Source organism: Xiphophorus maculatus, chromosome 4, assembly GCF_002775205.1.
Source record: "Xiphophorus maculatus strain JP 163 A chromosome 4, X_maculatus-5.0-male, whole genome shotgun sequence".
Lineage (NCBI taxonomy): Eukaryota > Metazoa > Chordata > Actinopteri > Cyprinodontiformes > Poeciliidae > Xiphophorus > Xiphophorus maculatus.
The window spans coordinates 23,101,914-23,127,621 of NC_036446.1; the positions used below are offsets into that span (position 1 = coordinate 23,101,914).

General features: G+C 37.6%; 1 long non-coding RNA gene across 1 annotated transcript in view; it reads left to right on the top strand.

Annotated features, from left to right (window-relative positions):
• The window catches only part of LOC111608429, a 41,831-nt gene extending 17,086 nt beyond the window's left edge, over window positions 1-24,745 (top strand). The window contains exon 4 of the long non-coding RNA XR_002752652.1: window positions 22,837-24,745. This is a non-coding gene — a long non-coding RNA (uncharacterized LOC111608429). The remainder of the gene's footprint in view (window positions 1-22,836) is intronic.
• Window positions 24,746-25,708: the final 963 nt, after the last annotated feature.

A 25,708-nucleotide genomic window follows, 5' to 3' on the forward strand; every position in this document is an offset into this window, starting at 1 on the left:
TATTTATTTTTTTGGGCAAATTCCCAAGGGGACTTCATATGGCTTTATGAATAAAGCCATAAAGCCATAAGTTTGTTCATTTGATTCCATGTATAGTGCATGAATAGTATTTGACCTGTCAATAGACTCTCCAACCTGAGCTGTGGATCTCTGCAGCTCCTCTAAAGTTACTATGGACATCTTAGCTGCTTGTCTCCTTGTCTGACTTGCCAGTTTAGGTGGACAGCCATGTCTTGGCAGGTTCACCATTTTCACCAACCTACAATTGTTCAATTATGTTCAACAACTTTCTGCCTGACCTCTCGGTTGTGTTCACTGGTCTTCATAATGCTGTTTGTTCCTGGGGGTTCCCTAAGAGACATCAGAGAACAGATTTTACTGGGATTAGATCACACACAGGTGAATTCTGTTTAGTTATTGTGTGGCTTCTAGATGCAGTTAATTGTACTGTATGTCATTTAGGGGCCTCAAGGTAAAAGGGACGGTTACAACATGCTCAATGCCTTTTTCAAGTTTTTATTTGCAATAAAAACAGGCAAAATAACCTATAATTATTCTTTGATTTCACTACGCTTATTTAATGTCAGTCTGTAACATTAAACAACCAATAAAATATACAGAGGTTGGAGGTAGTTATGTGACAAAATATTTTAAAAAGTTCAAATTTTACGACACAGTGTACAGGAAGCCTCTTTATTGCTTTCTCTCTTATTTCTGTGAACTACAGAAGTAAAAAAATAGTAATAACTAGGTTCTTTCTCTCTTTCTTCTTTCTCTCTACCTGTTTTACTGACTGGCTCCCGCAGGTCTTATGGTAGTTCCTGTTTGTAGTGTTTTGGCTGTTTCTAATCCAATGACAACCCTAAACTACTTCAGGCATGGCTCAAGCTGGGTTTTAACCAAATTATGCCTATTGGTCTAATAACATCACATTGGTCACATCTTTATCTGACATCGGAAGCTGCAAGTTTCTCCCTACATCCTCTCTGAGGCTGGTGATGAAGTGTGGTCATTAGGGCCCATCTTCTGCATCCATGACCACATCACAAGAAGAATTGCTTGTACTTGATAAAGCTGGCACATAAGGGAACGAGGTGCAGCGCCCACAGCGATAACCTACTGACTCCAGCATTAAAGACTCCACCACAGGGAGGTAGGATATATCGTGATCTATTGGCTCCTATTAGAGAAACGTATTATTTGCTCTAGCTTGTGTGTTTTGTACTCCTGTAGCTCTGTGTGCTGGCATGAGGAATCTACTGTACCTGTGTGAAAGAAGTACAGACCTTGTAGCAATAATCTTCTAAATTTGAATCCAATTAGGCTTCAAATTTCTGACGCATAGAAATATTGTGCAACATAGCTATTGTAATCTAATTCAGCCCACTTTATAGTTTCATCTATATACTAATCTATAAGGACATTCCACAGTAAACCACCTAGCTTTCATAAACTTCATTAAAATACAGCAATTTACATAAATATTCAGTTTCATAATTTATTAAATAAATCAATGTTATATTAATAAGCAGTGCTGTTCTCCCTACTGCTGAGTTTTTTGATGTCCAGTGGCTCCTCACTTTAGATGACTAACTGAATGATAAGGAAGAAAAGTAAAGCTAAAACTTTGTGAGAAACTCACACAAGACTTGCCATAAATAACAAAGCATGCAATATCCCCCCAAAAGATACAAAAAAATAAAGTATTATAAAATATAAAAATACAAAAATTGTATATAACAACTCAATGTGACTAGTAGATCAGTTTTTGTTTGCAGTTGTCTGATGATGTTTTGTTTTTGTTTTTTTTAGTTCCTCTGGGTGTCTCAGCTTCTTCAGGCTCTTCAGCTTCTGGGATAAAAGTTGCTATATGGTCTTGTTCCACCAATCTCAAACGAAATTTGAAAACGTTTGGGCCACATGGCGCTATTCAAGAAATAATTTCATACCAGTATTTTGAAAATGGGGGACAGACCTACATGTAGACAAAGTACCCATGATGTAGATAAAATTGTATCTCAAGTTTAGCACATTGATAACTACTTAAAGTTAACTAATCATAGATTATTTTTGAACAGATTTGCTAAAGTTGTAAAGTAGCAAATTCCTTTAACTAAATGTTAGAAGAAGCAAATATGCAAAAAGGAAAAAACAACAACTTATCCTTGCCATACTTGCAGATCTTCAGACAAAACTCTTCAAGCGTAACTCATCTGGGTCATAAAACATTTAAATGTTGGAGATTCTAGACACCTTTGGCATATGGTGAGAGGTTGTTGTGGCTAAATGTGAAAGTTTAGTCAGGACAGTTTGAAGGGCCTTTGCGAAAGCAGTTAAATGTGAGTGAAAGGTCAGATCCTAGGTGTTTGTGTACCCTACAAATATTCACAAAGATGTCTGCTGCCACAGACTATTTCAATACCTTATGATGTAGATGTTAACTGTTGGCTGTTAGTAGATACTCATTTGCAGGAATGACCAGTTCCTTACCAGTCACATAAAGAAGAGGAAACTATTTTCTGTACTCAAACTAAGGAACAAATTAGTTGAAATAAAGCAATAAAGGACCTAATTTGTCCCAGTACAATTCTATCTCATCCACTCACCCTCCTCCTCCTCTTTCCCTCTCCCTGATGTGTATCCCATCTGCTTTGGGGACCTCTCCCCAGCATGCAGGAGCAGGATAAGCACACCATTTCCCTGTCAATACTTTGCTATTAGCCTCCGCAGATCCATATATCACTGGGCTGTAGGCTATGAATGGTGTAGGGTGCTCTTGTTATCTGAATGGCCAAGGCTGAGGGTCTCCTGTCTTGCCCTGCTCTTTGATTTATCCAGCCAGTGGGTTAATGAGAAATGGAGGCTGGACATTCAGTCTTACCCTTAGGGGAGGGTAAGCTTGTGCACATAAATGTATGACTGGAGTGACAAAGGATTGCATGGCATGTCCTAATGTTCACAAAAATATTCCAGTTTCCCAAACAGTTATCGCTTGTTGAGAAGAAGAGAGCAGGCGTGGACCTTTTGGAGTTTTCTGGTCATTAGAGAACGTGATCTCCACATAGACTAACTTTTGTGTTGACTTATAGGAACACAACAAATATATTTAGTGTCTGTTGAACAAATTCAACCCTGACATTTATAATGACTCAATTATTGGCTGTTATTTTATTTAAAAAAAAAAGGCACTTCTTCAATTTGGCCATATTTCTATAACATTTAACAAGCACTGCTAAGCTGGGGTCTTTCCAAGGCAAGTTCAGAAAAGTAAATGTGTGGCAGATTTACTTCAAATTGTTCACGATTTGGTTGGATTTTCAATTTAACTTCAACCATTTTACCATATATGGCAGCAACTTAGACCTGAGTGCAGGCCTAAATTATTATGCAGCAGGCCTTATTCAGTTATCGAAATATTACAATTTTGAAATATTGAATACAGAATATAAACTCTCAGCTTTTAAATGGGAAATTTTCATCTGTCTTCATCATCAAGACTTCCTCAGTAGTGAAAAACAACTTAATTTGTAGATCTATTTCATATTATTTTCTGTTTTTCTTAAAAAAGTTCTTAGCATCTAGCAGAAAACCCACATCCCTCTTGAAGGCGACAGTCTAGTAACTAGACTGTTAGTTAGTCTTTCAATAAATGACGGCGTTGGAGACTTAAATCGAACCTGAAAGAATTCCTCCTTTTATTCTCCACTAGTCCGGAGCAAACGTCCAGAAAACTGAAACACTGAGTTTCTTTAAATCCAAATTAAAAACACATCTGTTTAGAGTTGCCTTTGATTCAAAACAACTGGAACAAAGATTAATCTAGTTTTTTATGATGACTATTCTTGATGATTTGGATGATTGCATTGCTTGTTTCATAATTGGTTTTTGTGTCACATTTTTGCTGTGTAAAGCATTTTGAACTGCCTTTATGCTGAAACGTGCTATACAAACACATGTGACTTGACTTGTACTGTACAATCTAAGAGCAGCTCTGCTGTGGTGAAGGAAAAGAAAACATTGATCTCATGGCAGTTCTTAGTATGAACGCTAACACTTTGTATTCCGTTTCTTTACAGTCATAAGCAAAATGTGACATAAATATGGTAAATAGTGATGAAACAGTCTTGTGTTGCTTTTCAGCGCTTCCATGCGTCAGTGATTTAGATTGCCTGTTACTTCAATGAGTTGTGACCTGCAGATATTTGGCCCCAATCCAAGAAGAAACTGTCTAATGAGCAACTGTGTCAGTGTCTCTAACAAGTCGCTCTCAGCGGTCTGCCTGTGCATTTTGCAGCGTGTCTTGGTGTGTGTGTGTGTGTGTGTGTGTGTGTGTGTGTGTGTGTGCTTGTGTTTGAAGGCAACAGAAATTCTCAGCGTTGCTCACATCCAAGCACAACAGGGGAAGACAAACCACTGCCAGATAAATGTCCTACTTAACTATTACACTGTAGTGCAGTTCAGCAAGTACTCACTCCTCCCCTTGTTTCTCTTTTAAATGCGCTCACAAACACCTTCCTTGGAAATATCTAACATATGGTTGCATGCTTCTTGCTTGTATCCCAGGGCCAGTTTCCCAGCTGGTTCCCTGAAAGAAAAAGGAGGATAAACAGAAGAGCATCATATTGGAAAATCAATGAAAATGAGACGCATAAAGAGATAAAAAATAATAATAATGACAGCAATAACAAATGAGAGAAATAATGGAAGAACGTGATAGAGAAAAGTAGATGAAGGAATTGGTTTTATGCATCCAATTCATTCGCAGAGCGCGCGTCACAGGTTCGGACTGTTAAGTACCTGATAATTAGTTTGCCTTCAAGGCATCAGCCATCATGGTTCTGCATCAACTAAACAGGCCCTATTGGGGTTGACAGTTTTTCTGTGTGATTTCCACACAGATGGAGCAACACCCTGGAAGGAAAAACACTAGAATATATAGCTGAAATAAGAGAATGTGTTGTAACGTCAAGCCTTTTTCTGATTTAAAATAGGCACGCTTCGTTGTACCCTAAGCTCTGTCTTATTTAAATGTACTATGACTCCATGGATGTATTATTTTTCATTTTCCACTTTACACTTGTGGTAGTTTTTTGCTGTTGCAGGTCATTTGAATATGTTACCTCTGCATTTGATTTGATGAGGCCATATTTTCTGGTTATCGTTCTCATATTTACATCTTAGTTGCAGAGAGGCTCCTGAACTGACTCTAAAATCTGCATGTTATGTGATACAAGACAAAAAATGGACACAATTGCATAAAAAGGGCAAACTTGACAGCTGTGCAGTGTTAACAAAATCCAGTTTCAAATACCAGGAACTATTGGAGGGAAAATGTGCTAAGCAGCAAGATGAAATACTGGTCTTTAAAGGTACAGCTCAGTCAATTACAATATAATCAGAGAGTTAATTAATTTCAGCAATTCACATAAATTCCTTACACATAGAGGCATATTTACAGCCGTTATTTCTACAGATTTTGATTATCTTGGCTTACAGATAATAAATATCCAAAATTCAGCTTCTCAGAAAAAGTAAATATTACATACATAAGAATATTTTTTATTAAAACACCTTTAAAACACAAATAGTATGGTTTGGCGACTTTTTGGTGCATGCAGTCATGGAGAAAATTGCTTACTTGACTGATATGGTGACAGACAGTCATCTCCTCTACAAGGACATTAAGCCACAAAGGCCATTACTACACAAGTGCTATACCAAGAATGTCAATGGAAAGTTAAGTGGAAGAAAAAACTATGGCATCTATGTGACATACCACATAAATGCAGTGCAAAAAGAGTCTTGACCCAATATTGGATGCATCCACTGCACAGTACATAGAGATAGTGTCATGAATTGGTGTGAGGCGTGAAGGTGGTGAGGCAGACGCTGTAGACCCAGGTTGAAGTAAAGATGGTAATTTTAATAATAAATCATGTTCAAAACAGTCCACAAAGTTCTGACAGCACAGCTGAGCAGAAGCCAGGGCTCACACCGGTAGCAACAGCAATTATCCGTGGCAAACAAACAGGTAGACAGAAATGAAATGACGAGGACCCGACAAAACACAGAGACACAGGTGAGACTAAATACACAGGAGGTAATTAGGGAATGAGAAACACCTGGGAGTAATCAAAGGGAGACAGGGCAACACGGAGACTCAGAGACACAGGAAACTCAAAATAAACACACAGAAAAACACGGAACATGACAGATACAATTTCACCATTTCAATACAATGAGAATACTGGACTGAAATTCCTCTTTTTTGTTGGTTTGAAATAATATATTGTTGGGTTTCATTGGCTGTAAGCCGTAATTGTTGAAATTAGTAGAAATAAATACAACAGCCATTACATTTATTGAATTAGATGAGAGACAAAAATTAACTTTTTGATAATACTACTGTATGTGCATTTGTTAATGTGATTTACAAATATTTTTGATTATAGCAGTTTTTGTGAAATGACAGCCTGACTGAAGATATTTGTAACTTCCCTCTAAACACAATATGAGATTTCCTGGGAATCTGTTATTAAGGCAAAGCTGCTCTGTAAAATTGCCATTAGCAGTCACTCTCTTACCTGTGACAGAGTTTAGAGGAACAAAAGAAGTTCCTACTAAAGAGTAAAACTATCAGCTGTTTGAAGCAGGACCAAGACCAAAGCAGGTTCTGTGACATTTTTGAAAACTGTTTCAGTATATTAGGCTTACAGCGGGTCTTTACTCAATCACTTGTCACTTTTTATATAGATGGAAGTCTGTGTACCTTTTACAATGTATACTGAAAAGTAAACCATCTTAAGTTTCACTCAGGAGAGTAACTTAACTACCTGATGCAAAAGTAATGTAGGACAATAATTAATAAAATCTTGTTCAGGCATACTTATACAACTTATTTTTATTTTGTTTTGTTAGTTTTTTATATATAACAAGATATGAAAATTGTTTGTTTGTTTCTTTATTCTGAGGTAATTCTGACCACTGTCTGCAGAAATGTCCTTCTCATAGCTTTACAGAGCTCCACTTCAAAATATATGAACTGTCCCTTTAACTGATTAGATTCTAAAGATCATAGAGATTTCTATTATTGATCTCTGCACAGAAGCCCACCTTATAGAAATATGCTAATTGAATACCTTCAACTGAGGCAAGCATCTCACACAAAACACCCAAGGCAGGCATAATTACTTCCCAGCAACCATACAGAATTAGTTCATATTGTAATTTGACACATCTGGGAGCTGAAAAAAAAATCAATTTCACACATTGATGCTAATAACTCAACAGCCCTGCAGACATCATCATTATTGCTGCTCTGCATTGCCTTTTAACAAAGTTGTGCGAGGCCGCATTGCCTTCTGCCTTGAAAGAGTTAACGTGTACCTCCACCTCAGCATCCATCATGTTTCTCAGTAACCAGATCATAGCTTCAATCACAGGGAAGATGAGATAGTAGTCTATTAATCTCCCATATTAAGCAGATCCATTTGCGAAAGCAAACGGCCCGGAGAGGCCATCCTTTTCACTTGTTGTCTCTAAATCTGATTAGCAAGTATAACGACATGTTGCTGAGGGTCACAGGAGATATAGATTGGCTCTGCCTGCATCTCCACTCTCGCGCTGTGATGCTCGTGGAATGAACAAATTCATTTTCAAGAACTCCTGGGGATTCCTGTTGTAGACACCTTGTATATTATACGAGCAAGATGACGGGGGATGGGCTTCATCTGGAGTATTTTCATTTGCGAAATACAGCTTTGTTTGAATTTATAAAATTATTTAATTTAAATACCCCGACTCCTAACATGTTATAAATCTGAAACCAGATATTTGCATACTGCATAACAAGTCATCATGTTTTTATCACTTTCTGAAAAATAAAGAATAAACTAGTTTACAAACACATTTGTACAAGTTAACCCAACATTACTAGGCATTTAAAAAAGTTAAAAAGTCAAGATGATAATGACATTGCTTTTGAAACTTGCATTTGATTGATTCACAAATTCTAAGTTATACAGAGGCAAAACCTAAACCACACTGCTTCATTGTGTGACATTATGGGAAAAATTCTTGAAAATCAATTGGCCAAAACATCTGGAAGAGAATTTTCACACTTTTCATGTCTGTTTCACCCTGATCTATAACTTACAGTTCACTGAAAGTATCATGTTTCTCATCAAGCAGTTAATATGCAGGTATAAATGGCATTGAAATGTCCAGCATCATCATTCAAGAAGGATACTGGTTCTTTACCCCCGAGATGAGGAGTCACTAGTTGTATTTCCATCGACCATTTAATTGTGCAAACTGGAATTATAAAAATAAATTTGACAGGAGAAAAAGGTTTATACAGTGTATGTAGATACCTGGTTTCAACTGTGTACAGCAGGGGTCCCCAAAGTCAGTCCTCGAAAGCCGGCATCCTGCATGTTTTAGTTCTCTTCCTGGTGGTACCAACAACCTTTTCAGCAAGTCAATGCTCTTCTTAGGTCATCTAACGAGCCATCATTTGATCCAGGTGCGTTAAACCAGGGAGAGAACTAAAACATGCAGGATGCCGGCCCTCGAGGACCCACTTTGGGGACCCCTGGTGTACAGTATAAATTAAAAACAATAAATGCAGTGCAGATGGACCCTCACACTTGTTAATCTTACAAAAGAAGACAGACAATTTTTTATATAAATATATAAATGGAACAGATGTACAATCTTTTCTGGACAGACTGACTGTCCATCTGCTGGTCTAAATAAAAGAGTTGACGTTCTCTTAGTTAATCTGAAGGGCCTAGACTGTATTACCTCTCAAGCAATCAAGTATTTAGATTTTTTTTTTTCAGGTAATATCAGTGAAATGGATGAAGCCTAAAAACTCATTTTTTTCTTCAAAAAGTTACCCGAGATATCTCAAATTAACACAGCTCTCTGCTAAGTAAACAAAAAGCTGAATTATTCAATAAATTGGCATTTGTACTTGGTAACTACTACATTTAGTAGTAGGCTTCTCTTTGCTTAAGCCTATTTATGAAAGCACAAATAATAACACAATTTTTAATAGCATTATTGTAACTGTAATAATCAGTATTTTAGAAGCATAAGAATAATTGTTACTTTTTTATTTTTAAATCAACTGCTCGATTTTATTTTAGTTAGTATGATTCTACAATTTCCTCGATACCGCTGCGTTTTAAATTGAGATGATCAAACTGTGGGAATCTCATCCCATCTCATGCGGTTCTGTGTCTCTGCTTTTTTAAATAGGGAAACACATTAAAAACATAAAAACTGGAGCAGCATAAAATAAATAACGACTTGTTAAAAAAATAAGGTAAAGGTGACAAACATTAATGATTTTATTAAAGTTCTTCTGTTTTTATGGAGTTTTAATACTAATTTCCTCATAAAGGCTGCCCATCTGTGGCTCTCTCAGAGGTCAGAGCAAAGTAAACATAATACTAAAGAATACAAAGATGATGTCATTGGGCCTTTTTTAGCCTTTGCACTTCAATACGTTCTGGAGGAGAGTTTGCAGCAGCATTCTGTCAGATATCTGGTTCCGCTCTGTGACTTGGCTGGGGCGATGAAGAGAAGAGAAGGAATATCAGGTTCCAGCTGGGAGCAGTGAGCATTGGGACAGATCTATTTACTTGGAGAAGGTAATTGATTGGGAGGAAAGGTGGTGAGGAGAGAAAGGAAGAAGAGCGGCGGAGGGGGCAAGGAGAGGAGGGTCGGGACATTATTGATCATGTGACTGCTCCTGCCATAACCTCCAATACGCTTTTGTGCTTTTATTGCACCTCCGTGCCAAATAAGACTGTTTCTTGTAAAAACAGGACAGAAAAACAACACAGGCTCGATGAATCGTCAACAGTTGCTTCGCCCATTATGATCAATTTTTTTTCCCCTTTTCGTTGACATTTTGGCCTCAGCAAAGGTTATATCACATAGCATGTCTGTACGAACAGGACCTGTCAATAATATCTACGCTTAAAATCATTTTAACGCAGAACCGTCAAAAACAGCTGTCTCCTTGGGATGATTACCAACAATCGACGTGTAAAAGCTTCTTGTTCAGTATTTAAGGGAAATTAAAAACCTTATTTTACACTAGCCTGTAAATATACTTCAGTTCTTTGCTGTCTTCGCTTGAAACAATAGGAGCATGAAGTGCTAGGCCACATAAAAGCAGAGCAACACAAGCGCCATCATGTGCATTGCTCCTATCAATGGGCAGTAGCCAGTGAGATGGCGAGCTATGTAGTGCTTTCTGCATGGCATCCACTTCGTGTTGGATAGAGCGCATTAATTATTTACTGGCAGGAGTTGAAGCCATTATAAGAGAAAAACAGTGCCCTGCATCTGGACGCCTTGCTGATGCCCGTATGCCAAGCGCACGCCTTGGCCTACTACTGTACGCTTGCCCGGCCACAGTCAGGCCTGCGTGTTGCTACAAAGAAGTTTCTAGCAGGTCAACTCAAGGTGGAACAAAAAAAAGTCTCTGTCACAGGTTAATCATATAAGACAATCCGTCTGAAAAAATTCAACTTAGCGGTAAGGAATCAATCTTTGCTCTTTATGTTTTACTCTTGTTTGTGTCTATTGCGATTCAAGCTGAGAAGAAAACTGGATGTCTTTTATAATCAAGGAGGAGGGAAGTCTGGAGGTGAGCGGCGGGGAAGTGGTTTTGAAGAATTTGTTTGCCTTGTCATTTTCAGTTCTCCCATCCTCACCTCCACTCCATCCCACCTAGATGGAGACTTTTCTGTTATTCACTCGGAGGTTATGGTTTTAGATTGAGGGCAAAGCCTGGGGACGGCTGTTTGTTTTGAAGGAATCCAATGTCAGTACAGCTGTAGCAGGACTAGGGTTGTTTGCAGAGTTAATGGTAGTTTGATGATGTCATTCTCAGTGACCTGAAGAGAAATTGACCCCTGTTGTGTGAGTGTTTCTAAAATGCCACCCTGCGCAATTATGGTTGGAGTGTCCCTGGGCTGTTGTATGTACGGTTTGTTTTATCTGAGACAGACTCACACACAGAGAGCGCACACATAAACACCACACACACACACAGGACACACACTTGCAGGTTGGTTTGCCGAAGCATAGCTCCACATCTTGTGAAAGCGTATTTGTTGAATGTCAGCAGAAATTTAGTTTGTCGTGTTGAGTATGAAATAATTTATTCATCAGGAGAGACTAGGAGCAGTTCGCCCTGAACATCTTATAGATTATTCCAGGTATTGACTCTTCTAGATGAATTATTTTAAAATAGACCAGGAAAAGAAGTGTGCACTTACACACGCAGTCACACAAATAGAAAACCCCGATTTAGCACACAAAGAGCAAGTAGCAGAACAATAAAATTGCTTTCTTCAGTTGGTATGCTTAGTCATTCTCACGAGTCTTTGAAGTAGATCATTTAAAACAACTCCTGCTGTCTGATTGTGTTAACTTTCATTAGTTTAATTGTCTGCTATTGCGTTGTTATGAGAGAAACATTGCAGCTAAAATATTATGAAGAGTTTAAGACAAAGGGAACAAAAGGGGAAAAGCACAGAGAGCAAATCTCCAGAGAGATGTATAATTTATGCTCACAACTGAGATTGTTTGGATCTCAGTGAATAGGATTTCATGCTACAAGATGATCGCTGTATCTTTGCTGAGTTGAAGTCTCAGTGGCTTTTGGGTTTGGATAGTAAAGTAGTTGAATTTTGCTCTTTAGGCTTGAGGCACTCAGACTTATTCTCTGAATCTTCACTTGAGGCCAAAGATAAATAAATAATTTTGTCTCTCAGCAAGGTTTGTAAATTAAGCCTTAAAAATTTTCATTATCAATTTCAGTGCCTTCTATTACCAGGTAGTTTATGATTAGTAAAATCTACTAGTAAAATTACAGTAAAATTGACTCTTTCATTTTTTTTTTTTTTTTTTTGTTTGCTTATTTAATATTTATGCTTCAATTCAGAAGTTTCTAGAGATAGAAACAATATTTCTATGGATGGTTTAAAGTTTTAAACCTTCTGTCTGTGAAGGGAGGTTATTTGAAGTAGTTTTGGTTCTAAATACAGCTAAACTACATTCTGGGACTGGTAAATCGTCCAGTGGGAACCAAAGACTGACCTATATGTTGGGGGAGAAAAAACAAAAAAACAAGAAAACATCTGAACTTGCATCAGTGAGGTTCAGGTTATGCTTATGATGCCTCTTTTCAGCAAGAAAACCTGCTACAGACGCAAAAAAAAAGTTATAAATGAAGTCATCTTTTTTTGAACTCATCCAATCAATTCTTTGTTCACAGAGTGAGTGTCACAATAAAAAGCCAGCTAAACAACAAAGCCATCTTTTACTCTGAAGAAGATAGCCACCTCAGTGAGATGAAGCAGGTAATTTTTGTTTAAATGTTTTCAGTCATTAGTATATTTTTTTCGTTGCTATATTTGCTGAGGTAAATGTTTTTAAAGTAGGTATTTACTGGGTGTTTTATGTTGAGAACAAACTGTGAGGCATCGGTGTACTCGTCGCCGCATCATAAATTATACAAAAAGAAGATTCCCGTGCGTGTGAAATGGCTTTGTTCACAGTTTGTGTCACATCAGTGCATGTTTAACTAGGCAAAACAAAAGCTACTCAATATTTTAGTGCGCAGAGACTCACAGAATGAAGAGACGCTGCTGCACGGCTGTTCTGTCTCCTCCTGTCTTGTCCCCTCTCGTCTGGTGTCCTGCCGTCTCGGGTTTGCAGAAAAACATTTTCTCAGTAACTAGTACTCCAACCCAGTGTCTTCATGGGAGAATAGTTTCTACGCAGCAAAAACCAACAAGAAAGGACTCTGATCTATTTTTGCCATATGGAATGTAAGTAAAAAATAAAGTATGTTCAAGAAAAGAAACATTAAAAGAATGAAAAAAAATTAAGCACCACATTAAAAGAAAGACACTTTGATAGAATAAAAAAATGTAAATCTAAAAAAAATGCATGATAAAAATGGTCTTCTAGTTGTTTAGCTTCATGGGAAATCTATAACAAAAACTATGTTTCAGTCCTGAAATGAAAGAATTTCTGCACATAGAATAGAATAGAATAGAATAGAATAGAATAGAATAGAATAGAATAGAATAGAATAGAATAGAATAGAATAGAATAGAAATTCAGATGCTTCGAGACATGAAGATGAAAAGAAGTATCATAAATTTATAAAGAAACAAAATTAAGAATAATATACCATACAGTAAGGACCATATTATAGTACTGAAATACTCTGCATTTATCAGAAATAGTAAATGTTCATAAAGTGCATGTTTATTTATGCATTAGGACAACAGACTATTTGCAATAATGAATAAATGAAAGCTGTGTAAACAGAGATTTACATCTACATGGTTCACACCTGACAAGCAACTGAGATGTATTATAGGTCCAAAACAATTCATTACCTTATAGACAAGTAATATGTTTTTTTTTTTATCCTTTTCAAGAAACAGGAAGTCAAAATGAGCAGTGATTTAAGGATTCCTGTGAAATGATTCATTTTCCCCGATGATGGGCAAGAACCTGGTTATTTTCTTATAAATTACAATAATCTAACCTTTTAACCTGCTAAATATAAAAGATTCCCTGACTAGAGAGCCTTCGTTCTGACTAATGTTTCTCAGATAACCTTATTCTGACAGGCATAATTAAGTCTGTCTACAACAACCGGTTTCTAGCATGCTGTGCAGTTTTTAGCCCCATTTAGTCTTGCTGAATCCTAGACTACCTTTTTGGGACCAAAGCAAAATCGTTTCAGAATTAAAATTCTCTCTGATCCACTAATACTGTAGATATCGTGGACACACTGACTCAGTGACTGTAGAGGACTAAGGTTATGTTGTGACCCATTTATAAAGCTTTGTGTTAGTAGCATTAATATAGCATGTAGTTTCTGTGGTAGATATTGTGAGTTATACGTAGTAAATTGACATTAAATAAAAGTGGCTCATGAATGAAGCCTTGAGGAACCTCATATGTGATATTTGTTTGCTTTGATTTACACATGAGGCAAAGTTTCCTAGTTTGTGAAGTAACACCTGAACCAATCGAGTAAACCACACAGTTCACAGTTGTGTTACGTCTAACCTTTACCTTCTATGCTAATTGTGCCTTTAGCTCCCACCAGTGAGTTTTAATAAACTTAAATTTACTAAAATGTATAACCTATGGCTGTGTACCTTTCCTCTGAAAGAAACCATTATTATTACAGGGAAAATACAGAAGACTAATGGAAAAATGGATGTTCTATTATCTTATAGGTGTAGGTCATTTGGCATTTTTTGCAGAGGTTGTTTATTTATTTATATTTGCTGCTTGCTGTGACCCCATCATATTCAGTTTTCTCATCTGCTCAAAGGTCTTAGTATCTTTTTTTTTTCTACCAGTTCAACAGCAGAGAAGATCTTAACTGCTCCCTACAATCCACTTAGTGTCCTTGCGCTCGGGTTGGTCTGATTAGGCGTTGGCTAATTAGGTCTGACTTGCCGGGCTTTTAAGTCACTCGCCATCTTCCACAAGGTCTGGTTAAAAGTTGATGGATGGATGAGACTAAAAGCGTCAAGATGGAGAAACAGGACTGATGGGAGTTCATGGCATAAGAGGACACCATCGAGGTTGCTCAGCATTTTGCCATTATCCTTTCTGTGGTTGTCAATTATTCAACAGTTCATGTAAATGACTCTTGCGGTGGAACTTTGGAACATAACAAAGTTTCAAATAACTTTGTCGACAGCAAAATAGAATCAGAATGAAAAGCGATTTACGCTTACATTTATAACATTCCGCATCACAGCAAACGCAAGAAACTCTCAAGATCCCAAGATTTCATCACTGGCCGAGTCTTTTCACCGTCTTAACACGGGAACACCATAGCGATGGACGAATCCAGCAGAAATCACCAGATGGATAAGCAGCCAAAGCAGACACATGAACCGGTGTGGAGGAGGGGAAGAAAAGTCGAGTTGTCAGATATTAATCGAGACATTTTAACTTTGTCATGAGAACATTTGCAAGCTTTAAGGCACACTACTGATGTTTAGCCTGAGGGTGTGACAGACAGGAATGGATGTTGTGCTAAGCAAAGCGTTTGATCTCCAGCATCACGGGAACGCAGGTATCAGAGAGAAGCTCATACCTCTAACAGCTGTTCAGACTCCCTCACAGGATTTGTTTTTTAGTTGTTGTTTTTTTCTCTTTTTTTAGATGTTGGTGCAAATGGGCAGACAAAAATTTCACTTTGAAGAACTCTCTCTTCTTCAGATCTCTCTAAAAAGTCACACACTGTACAGTCAGCGCTGCTCTTTGAAACAAGATAAACACATTTAAGTCAACAGGCTAAACATTGCTCTCCAAAGACGGGTGTAAGTGTGTGTTAATAGGCCTCACAACACAATTACATGGCTTCCACATAATGGCACTCAAATCAATGAATGGATTCTGCCCCCTACTGTCAATGAGGAACACTACATCTATAATCAATTAGCATGTATTCAATGAGGAAAAATTGCACAGTGAACAGTATTAATAAAAACATTACCATAATTATATTATTATTACCATATACCAATTCTTTACTAGGAGCACAGTTTCTGTGCAGGACCCAAAAACCAGCAATGATAAATTTAATATAAGGCATTGAAATGTTATGCGATTGTCCAATTCATATTTATTTGGAGATTTTATGTGCTTGCAATGAAAATATATAAATTGAGCTCCCATTTCAAACTTACTTCATTTATTTAATAAATACAAGTCAGAATAAGAATCAGACCTCAACATTCACTCCCTGTAAATTGCAGTGAACACAGCAACCTCTTCTGGACAAACGGTAAAACAAGCAGAAAATGAAATAAATCTTGCAAATCAAAAACAAGCTGCAGTAAAACAATTCAGAGAAAATTTAAAGAAATAAAGAATTTGATTGAAGTTATGACGGTGTGACCAATGTTTTAAAAAGTTTAAAAGTAAGTCCAGAGATTGCAGTCATGGATTCTTTTGATACATAGGAAACAAATTCCCAAATGTCTGGCATTGTATCCCAGAAGATAACTGGCCTGTAAGTTGGATGTAAAAAATAAAAATCATAATATTGCCTGTTGAAGCATTAAAAAGTAATCCATGATCAATGCATCTGATTAGTTCGCCTTGACTGCACATTGGTGAGCTAATCGGGCCAAAGGGATCAATGGACATTCTGCCTCTCATTGCTTCTGTCTTTGGATAACTACAATGTAAATGACTGGGTACTAAAAGAAGCCATACTGGGACACGCGCTAAAACTCTGCTTCATTGTTCACATGGGAATCTGCGCTTACGCCACGCCAGTTTTTAATCAATGAAATGTGAAAAACAAGTCCCTATTACACATCCCTCTCTTACTCTATTATCATCATATCCATCAGAGCTGCTTTTCTTCCATTTCCAGATCATCTTCTCCAGACTATAAACTTCACAGCCCTTGTGGCAAGTCCTTGCGGTACAATCCGTACTGCTGCCTCTGTTTGCCTCCCTCTTTCACTGAGCTCTACAAGACCAGCAGATGTTGTGCATTGTTCCTTTCAAAGAGAAACTAATTGCTAAACAAAAGGTGCTGGCGTGTCCTGTCGAGTATCCTTGTAAATGTTTTACAGCCGCAGCTCTATTGCTAGTTAAGTGGCTAATTATAAAAGAAGAACAAAAGTGTCTAATTAGGAATGAAGACAGGGAGGAGGAGAGGAGGAGACTTTTCCCCCCACACACTTTTCTTTTACACGGGGCAGCTGATACAATCAACTGAATATAAATTAAAGTTCCCTGGTTCTTGTAAAGAGCAGTCCGTTTGTCATTGTTGAACTGGAAAATGCTGTGTAGGTTTTTTTTTCTCCTGCATCTAAAAGCTGAGACTTTTATTAAGTATTTTTACATTAACCTCAACTTTGTCTTAAAGAAATTCCCAAAAACCTTAATTTGTGTAAAATAAAAATGCTCACGGTCTTGTAATATTGGTTTCAAATCATAATGTCTAGTATAAAATGTATTTAAACATGAATTATTCTGACTTCTGCATGCATGTTTATGTAGCATTTTACAATGCTATGTAAAACTGAGAAGATGACATTATTGTCTGATCTATTTTTGGATTGTCCCTCCATTAGGTTAGATAAATATTATATTTATATATAAACTACAGTAAAAATAAAGTAAAAAAATGCACAAAAACAGAAAAAAAACACAATAGAACTCTAGGAAAATAAAATAAAATACTAATAATATGACTTTCCTATTGTCCATTTAGCAGAGTTGCGTAATTCAGTTCTTCATTAGATAATTTGAACTCTTTCGTTGAGGACTGCATCATTTTATCATGTCTTGAAAAGCATCAAAAACCTGCTCTGATGTGTGCCTGTGCGGATTCCTCGTTTTGCCCCCTGCACTTATAAAAATGAGTCCCCTGGCCTGATGACATGGTCAAGCTTCAGTATGCATCACAGTGGCTGTGTGAGCCTGTCTGTGAGAAAACAGAGAGCCCTTGACACTCTGTCTTGACAAAGTTGGGTAATTAACGACAGCGCCTATTAAAGGGAGAATATTCAGCCAGTGATAAATGGCTTTAATAACAGGTCTCTGTTCTTGCTAACAGAGACAGATCCCGCCGCCACCGTCAGCCTGCCCACTAGATAAAACTACCCAGACTCCCATCTCAGCACCCTCTTCATCTTGCCTTTTCCCATCGGCAGTCTTGCTTCTGCTCCGTTTCCTCTTTTCTCTCTCTCTCTCTCTAACTTTCGAATTCTTTCCTCTCAGAGCCTCCATCTTTCCTGCAGACTGCTCTGTCTACCGCAACTTTTGTTTACCATTTCCGGGGACGAGTCCCGTCAAGCGTCTTTAACAGATTCAAACTGTGAAATGTCCTCGTAAAACAAACAGGTTCAACCCTATCAACCTACCTGCACGCATGGCGCCGTGTTCGTGTTTGTTCATGTTTGTCTTGTAAAACATCGTTAGCCTCTTTGTGTAAGGGCCATGCAAATTGGACAGTTAAGAAGCGCTCGGACCGATTTATGTTCCAGCTCAGCGTTTTAACAGGCCTGCGCTGCTGCTTTATGTGCCCTGGTGGGGTTTAGGGCAGGGCCTGACCACGGGGGTCATATTCATCACAGCCTCGTATTGTGAGATGGGTCCAGATGTCTGTGCTCATTAGAACAGCACTGAGAGATTTAGAAGACAGAAATGGGATTGAGTTAAACAGCCTCTTTTCCATCCACAACCATGATGATTTCATGGTGTCTCAGAAGGAGTGATCAGTATGTGCAAAATAAAAATTAAAAAAAAAAACATATGTACATAACATTTAAGATTATGTATCCTGGTAAACAAATGTTCAAATGGACAAGTCAAGTGCAGCATTGTCAGTGATAATCCTTCCTGTTACCCTCTTTAGTTCCGTTGACCTGCAAGTCTTGCACTGAAATCTGTTTGCAAATAGCTTTCCCTTAGAACCCGTCTCCAGATGCGGAAAAAAAAGACTGAGCCTGTTTTGTTGTAAATTTATAAGATTTTTCACTGCAAAAAAACATGCAGCTGGAGAAATAATAATCTTTATATATTGCAGAAAAATACCTTTTTGCAATAAGTCTGTGTAACAAGAGCAATGTGTGTTTTTAAAAACGGTGATCATGTAGAAGGCAGATATATTTTTGTGGTGCCATATGAAATCCAAAACCCATAACAAATTTTTGGTGTTTTATTAAGGAACTAAGTTGCTAGTTCAGAAATTGAATTTTTAGGTTTTATTAAAAAACATATTTTTAAAAAAGTCATCCCCCCGAGAATCCAATGAATCAACTTAATGATCTAGCTATTAATTTCAAGATAGATAGATAGATAGATAGATAGATAGATAGATAGATAGATAGATAGATAGATAGATAGATAGATAGATAGATAGATAGATAGATAGATAGATAGATAGATAGATAGATAGATAGATAGATAGATAGATAGATAGATAGATAGATAGATAGATAGATAGATAGATCGATCGATCCACTGTGCATGAGGAGGGTCTTCTCCCTCCAGATGTTGTAGTTTTTTGCTCTCTCTTGCAGGACCAAAAGCAGTGAGTCCATTAAATTCACATGAGAATCTAATTAGGGACCCCCACTAAGGAGCGGACTTGGTAGCATTCATTGGGGAGCAGCATTGCCAAGACCCTGACACCCAGAGAACACCCTCTGCAAGCGAATGGAGAATGACCAAGGAGTCGCTCTGTGACTGACTTAGACCTCTGCTTCCTTGAAGGCACGGATATTCGGAGCTGATTGCTCTCATTAAACTTGTTATAGTGCTATAATTATAATAGTTTGCCTGTGAAAATTGATGACTTAGTGTGTGGTTGCTCCGCGCACGACAACTTTGGGTAACCTTCTAATGGGTGCTTTAGCTTTGTAGATGTACATTCTAGGCAAACAGAAAACTACACACCACACCAATTGTAGGCATGCACACATTTGAAACATGACTATAACAAGAGGTCAATTTGTTCATTTATTCTGAATCCAAGAAGGAAAAGCGACATGGCTGGATCTTGTGTTATAATTAGGTGGATAATAACAGTGAGTGAATTATTGCGCTCTTGTTATTTGAGTCTGTCCTCTGCTGCTCGTCAGATGAGACATCCATGTGACCATAATTCTCATTCTGGCAGCACCGCAGTGACTGATATTCTTTAAATTACACCTCCTTGGGCAAAGCATTTGGAAATGCTTTGCAGATGGGAATTCATCACAAAATGTCAAGGAGAAAATGAGGGGCATCAGAGCTTGATTGCTCCAGCAAAAAAATTAATTATTTTCTAAAAGGAAGTGAATGATGTTATTGGAAACAGTCATCACACAAGAAAGACAGTAAAAAGCGGAATATGTTATGTGTAAAAGATGACTTAAAGTGAGCTTATGGTGGATGTTATCCTACTGGCAAATAGAAAATGAAAACTGACTTCTATCAAGAAAGGAAAGTAAATGCAATCTAATGTAAAATGTTTACAGATCCTTTAAATTCTTTCTCCTTTCTGACGTTTCAGCTGTCGTGACAATTTCAACCCAAAGCACGTTTTGACTGCACTGTCCTAACCAATAATGTGAACACGTATTTAAAGGCATTTTCTTTTCCGCTGTGTTCAAGATTTGTTAAAGTTCATTTTATTTAAATGTATAAAAGTGAGAAACATGAAAAAAAAAGGTGTAAAACAAAAGAAGTGAGCAAAAGGCAATTAATAACACAGGCCCTAAAGCGCAACAGTGGCTGCCAGAGGACAGTTGTTATAACAAACTCTTCATTACAGATTTGAACTATTAAATTTAAATTTAAGTGGGAATTTGTCTTGTGAGGGGGAGGAGAAAGTCTTGAGAAAATATTGCCTGACAGCACTAGCTTGGACACCCAGCACTCCACATAGAGATTTGATGTGCTGGGTGTCGCAAGCCTGTTTGCAGCTCACTGTAGTGGAAAAAAAGCACAAAAACTGTGACAAAAGCTGTCATTCAAAACTTGAAAAGTTTACCTCCACTGAGTTCCTCCCCTGATCTTGCATAGATTATTTTTTCATAGATGCTATTTCACCATAATCTAGTTAAGAAGAATAAACCACTGCTGTTTCCACCTGACTCTGCCTCAAAGCTTCATCCTCACTGTAAAATCCAACCGCAAAAGGCCGCCTTGTTACAGAAGTCATTTGTCACCAATTCCCAGTAAGTTAAAGGTATCAGTGTCAATTTACCCATACACTGTAGGTTCTATAAACAGCTGCAAAAAATGTCAATATGTTTTTTGTCTGTTTTTATTATGTTTCTGAAGAAAGGAATAAGCAATGACAAACACAATACACTAGAATACACTGACCTAAACATTATAGTGGTTGAATATAACCTGCCCTGCGACAGACTGCCGACCTGTCCAGGGTGAACCCCGCCTCTCGCCCGGAACGTAGCTGGAGATGGGCACCAGCAACCCTCCCGACCCCACTAGGGACAAGGGTGAACAGAAAATGGATGGATGGATGGATGGATGGATGGATGGATGGATGGATGGATGGATGGATGGATGGATGGACGGATGAATATAACCTACTATATAGTAAGTTCTTATTTGTGCCTTTAATGCTGGGAAAAATAAATAGTTTTGAGTGTCAATTCTTGCACAGCTTACAACAGTTTGTTCTGTTTGGTGTCCATCAATAATTTCTGTTTAAAGGGACAGCCTAATCACAGTTTTTCCATCACAAAAATAAATTTTGAAACACCAGTTCCCGTGTATGAATGGTCCGCACTATACACATTAAGAATTCATCCAATATCTAGTCTTTTATCCCAATCACTTCCAAAAACAAAGGAGATTGATGTAATTTTGCTTCAATTCCAGCTGCTTGACAACACTGCTCTAAAGTCCTACTGCTCTCATTCTTGCGTCTCGCCTTTGCTGTGACAGCTTTGGCCTTTAAGCTTAGCACTGTTATCACAGGAGCTTCACATTTTAACAGGCATTTCATCGCCATCATCTTGCTGAGTTCTCTGTCACAATGACTGACAGCAGGCCTCTCTTCCAATAACGCTACACAAAAGAATGTCAGCGACTCCATTTAACTTTATTAGTTTTAAAGCCAGTGGCTACAGATTTTTATGGGCTACTTTCTTGAGCACCTTACAGTGAGATACTGCTGTGTAAACTGTATTATATGTTATAAACTTCCACAAGTACACCGCACCGGTTGTATGGGAATATAAAGCACACATTCACTTTTTTATGGCACGCGATTCAATGGGAAATCTTGTGTTGATAGCGTTCTATAGGCTATTGTGGGCTTTCACAAATGGGTCTTGGTGAAATATCCGTCCGTCTCTTACACAATCAGCGTCTCATGTTCAACTTTGAAATGACAATATTTTGTACACATGCCTCTGTTGCAGAGCAACGCCTCATAATAACTGAACTGTAACCCCACGTTTCTGGTTAATAAGATGTGATTCTGCACCTTTAAGTTTCTAATGCTGTTTACAACCAAAATGTACCTGAATTCAATGTAAAATGATAGAATTCAGATTTTTTTCTGAATTCTATCACAGTTTGAACGATACGGCCATATGACTGGATGGTGTATGTTTCTGAATTTTTGACAATAATCTTGTCCCTCTGGTCCTTTACGCGCTTTATAATTCTATGTCACCCTGACGAGAGTATCTCAGTATCGCCCATTGACCCTAAAGGCCTCTGTAATTGTCAGAAATCCAGCAAAACTGGACTATGAAATATAATCCCTTTAAACAATCACAACAAAATACTACAAAGCGGACTTTATCCAATTTCAGCCACGCATTAAACATTTTTGCAGCGACTGGAACTCAGTTTCCGAAAGTGCCCAAAATGAATTACATTATGGATTATCATGTAATTATGGATCTTTCCAAAGACTGATAGGGCCGGAAAATTGAGTTCTGAATATTTCATAATGCACGGCACCATCTTTGTAGAGGAAATTATTTAGGGATAGCACGCTCATTTGCAGAATGGATAAAGGTTCATTGCGAGTCACCAGAGTGCTGTAATTGGAAAGCTGCTGTGATTCAAAGGAATTATTCAAAGATGAGCATGTCTACTCAATAACTGCAAAATCAGTGTGCCATTAATACTCAGTCACACACCCCAAAAAATACTGAAATGATGGCAAAACCTACCGTGCTGTGTACTTATTCTCTTAATTGTGCCATATATTGTGTAAATATGACATGTAAAGAAATGTGATTAATGTGCATTTTGTGTCTTTTTCTACAGATGAGACCAGCACCTTTCCACCATCGCCACTTCAAGCTTCTACACCACGCCTCAAAGCCATGTGATTTAAAACTAAACACTGAATGACATAATTCACTCAGAGGAAACAGGTTACATTTTTACAAAGATAATATCACCGGTAAACACTGTGGACCAAGTTAGTACATCATTTGACCTATTGTCATCTGGTTAACAAATCTTAAAGATTAGTAAATTGCACACTTCCTTGAACTGTTTGAAGTTCAGAAGAAAAATGTTTGTCTGGAAAACATGAACAAACAGTTTTGAGAAATGTCTTCTTTAAAAGGCGAATCCAAATGTCAGAGAGACAGATACACAGAGAGCGCTGCCTTCTGGGCGTCGAGCAGAAAATCTTCAGAATAATATTTTTTCCCAGTTGGAGCGAACTGCAATTACCCGTCATCAAACATACAAAGCAGAGTGTTTGCACTCTCATAGCCTGGAGAGGAACATGGTCACTGTTTGCAAAATCACACAAAGGAGACTCAGGAAAAGCAATGTAGGAGTGTTATTGAGATCAGATTTACTGGATTTATGTTGCTGTGATTAGTCAGATAATAAAATCCACTGACAGCTTATTTATAAACTATTGTGTATAAAGGAGTAGCTCCAAATTCTGAGGTGTAAATTTTTTGTAACATAATGGTAAACATATAACACAAAGTGAGATATGAACTTTTTTTATCTTTATACATTTTTTAGACAAAGAGTGGCTCAAAATTACCATGAATAAAATGAAACACTTCATGCTATTATATTTAGGTTTTTTCCTTTTCTGATTCATGACACAACAGAGGAATGTATACAACGCTGTACTTAAATGGAAGGGAAAATATTGAGATTATTAATTAGGTTCATTAAAATACTGACATATACGTTTTATTCCTAGCTTCTCTAAGAAGTTGACATAAAGGCTGAACTTTAGCCGGTGCCGTAGCACAGAGCTGCACCCTGCTTGACTGTTTTGACAGATTTTTTTTTAATGAAAAACGGATTCACAAATCCAATATTTTATAAGCCCATGTAACTTTGAAGTGTTTTAATTTATTGAATTTCTGTGTATGCAACCAACAAACAATTTGAAATCACTCATCTCATAGCCCCACCTTGATTGTAAGCATGTTAAACTCAACAGTAGTGAGCCTTAAGTGCATTCTGTATACCTACTTATTTGTTTTTGACATTTTTCTTTTACTGTTTTACTGTTTTACATTGCCACATACAGGCCTGGTTAATTACTGACTGTGTTCTTGATAAACATGTTTGAAAGGACAACTTATTTTAGAAAAACTCTCCAGAAAGAAGTTTGTGTACCAAGAGATTGATGCTTCAATCTTGAGCTGTGAAACAAGTCTGAATGTTTGTACCTGTTTTTAAAATGTAAATGTAAAATCTGAGTATTGGTAAATGACACTTCAGAATAGCTATCACTACTGGTGTGACAACGTTTCAGTTGGTTTATTTATTGGTTTTAAATCTTTCTGTATTCCCTGTATTTAAGAGAGACATATTTTTTCTGGATTTTTTGAAGTACTGGTCAGCGAGGAAGACTCCAAGCTAAGTAATCAAATTTAAAAAGTTCTAATGTTCACAGCTCTTTATATAACTAAGTCTGTGCGCTAATATGGAATAACAAATGAGTTCAATATTGCATCCGTGATAATGTTGTTTTTTTTTTCCTAACTTGTAAAACAATGATCTCATGAAGATTTACATCAATCCACGGCTGTCTGTCTGTAGTTTCAATTTAGTTTTTATAAAGTACTTGTTATAATTCTTGATGTTTGTCCTTTATAAAAGTAATGCATTTTATGAAATATGATACATCTTTGAATAATTTGCCATTTAAGGGAATTTGCACTGTACACGCTTATTTCTTTTGTTAGCTGGAAGTAAACAAGTTAATCTGCTTAAAATTTGTTAGATCATTTCATGAATAAATGATGAAAATCCCATATATTCCTCCTGAATCAGTTAGAAAGGGTTCAGTCTGAATTTGGAGGCCATTTCGTCAGAAAAGTGCAAATCTCTGGGCTTGATTGAAGAAATTGCACGGCATCCTAAATTGCATGCGAGTGTTTGTATAGGTTTACTTGTTTTTGGGTGAGTTTTCCGACTCTGCTACTAGCAGGGGCTCTCAGCTCTCACCCAGAAGACCACAGAGATGAAGCAGGTTTAACAGCAAGCCCTGTTTGGCTTTACATTTTACACGCCGGTGAATGTCAGACTCATGAATAATCAAAACAAGAACAAAGTCTTCGTTGGACCACAGTTTGTTTTGAAGTTTGTCTGCAGAATGCGACTTCCCGGTACTTCTCAGCGGGATTCAGGCAAAGTGGGTGATTCAACCAGTGCGTCAGTGCAGGTAAGTTGTTTATAGGACAGCAGAAAATGTGAAATGTTAAAAAAAAAAAAAGAAAAAAAAGGGAACTAAAGCTCAGTAAATGGAATTACAGCTGAAGTAAAGACAGGAGTGAAGGTGATGACATTAAGACTCGACTTTCCACTTTCTGTTCCTGCTGTCCCAGCTCATCTTCATCACTGTGTAGGCCTCGGCATGACCTCAACAGGACGGACTAATCTTAGCTCCTCACCTTGAGGCCACTTTCAACCTACAGGGTTTTTAGGTATCTTGTCAGTCCAGCAGAGAACCATCAGAATGTTCTCTTAACATGCAAATGAGACGAGAACAAATGTCCCTGTCACTTGTGGGGCTCCTTGTCCCAAAGTGTTTAACACTCCTCTTAACCCTCCCTGCCCTAGCAGCTTCAAAAACCCTTCTGCACCTCATTCACTTTTTTTTTCTCCTTCCCTCTTATGTTCTTTAAATGAGCTCTCCAACTCCACTTCT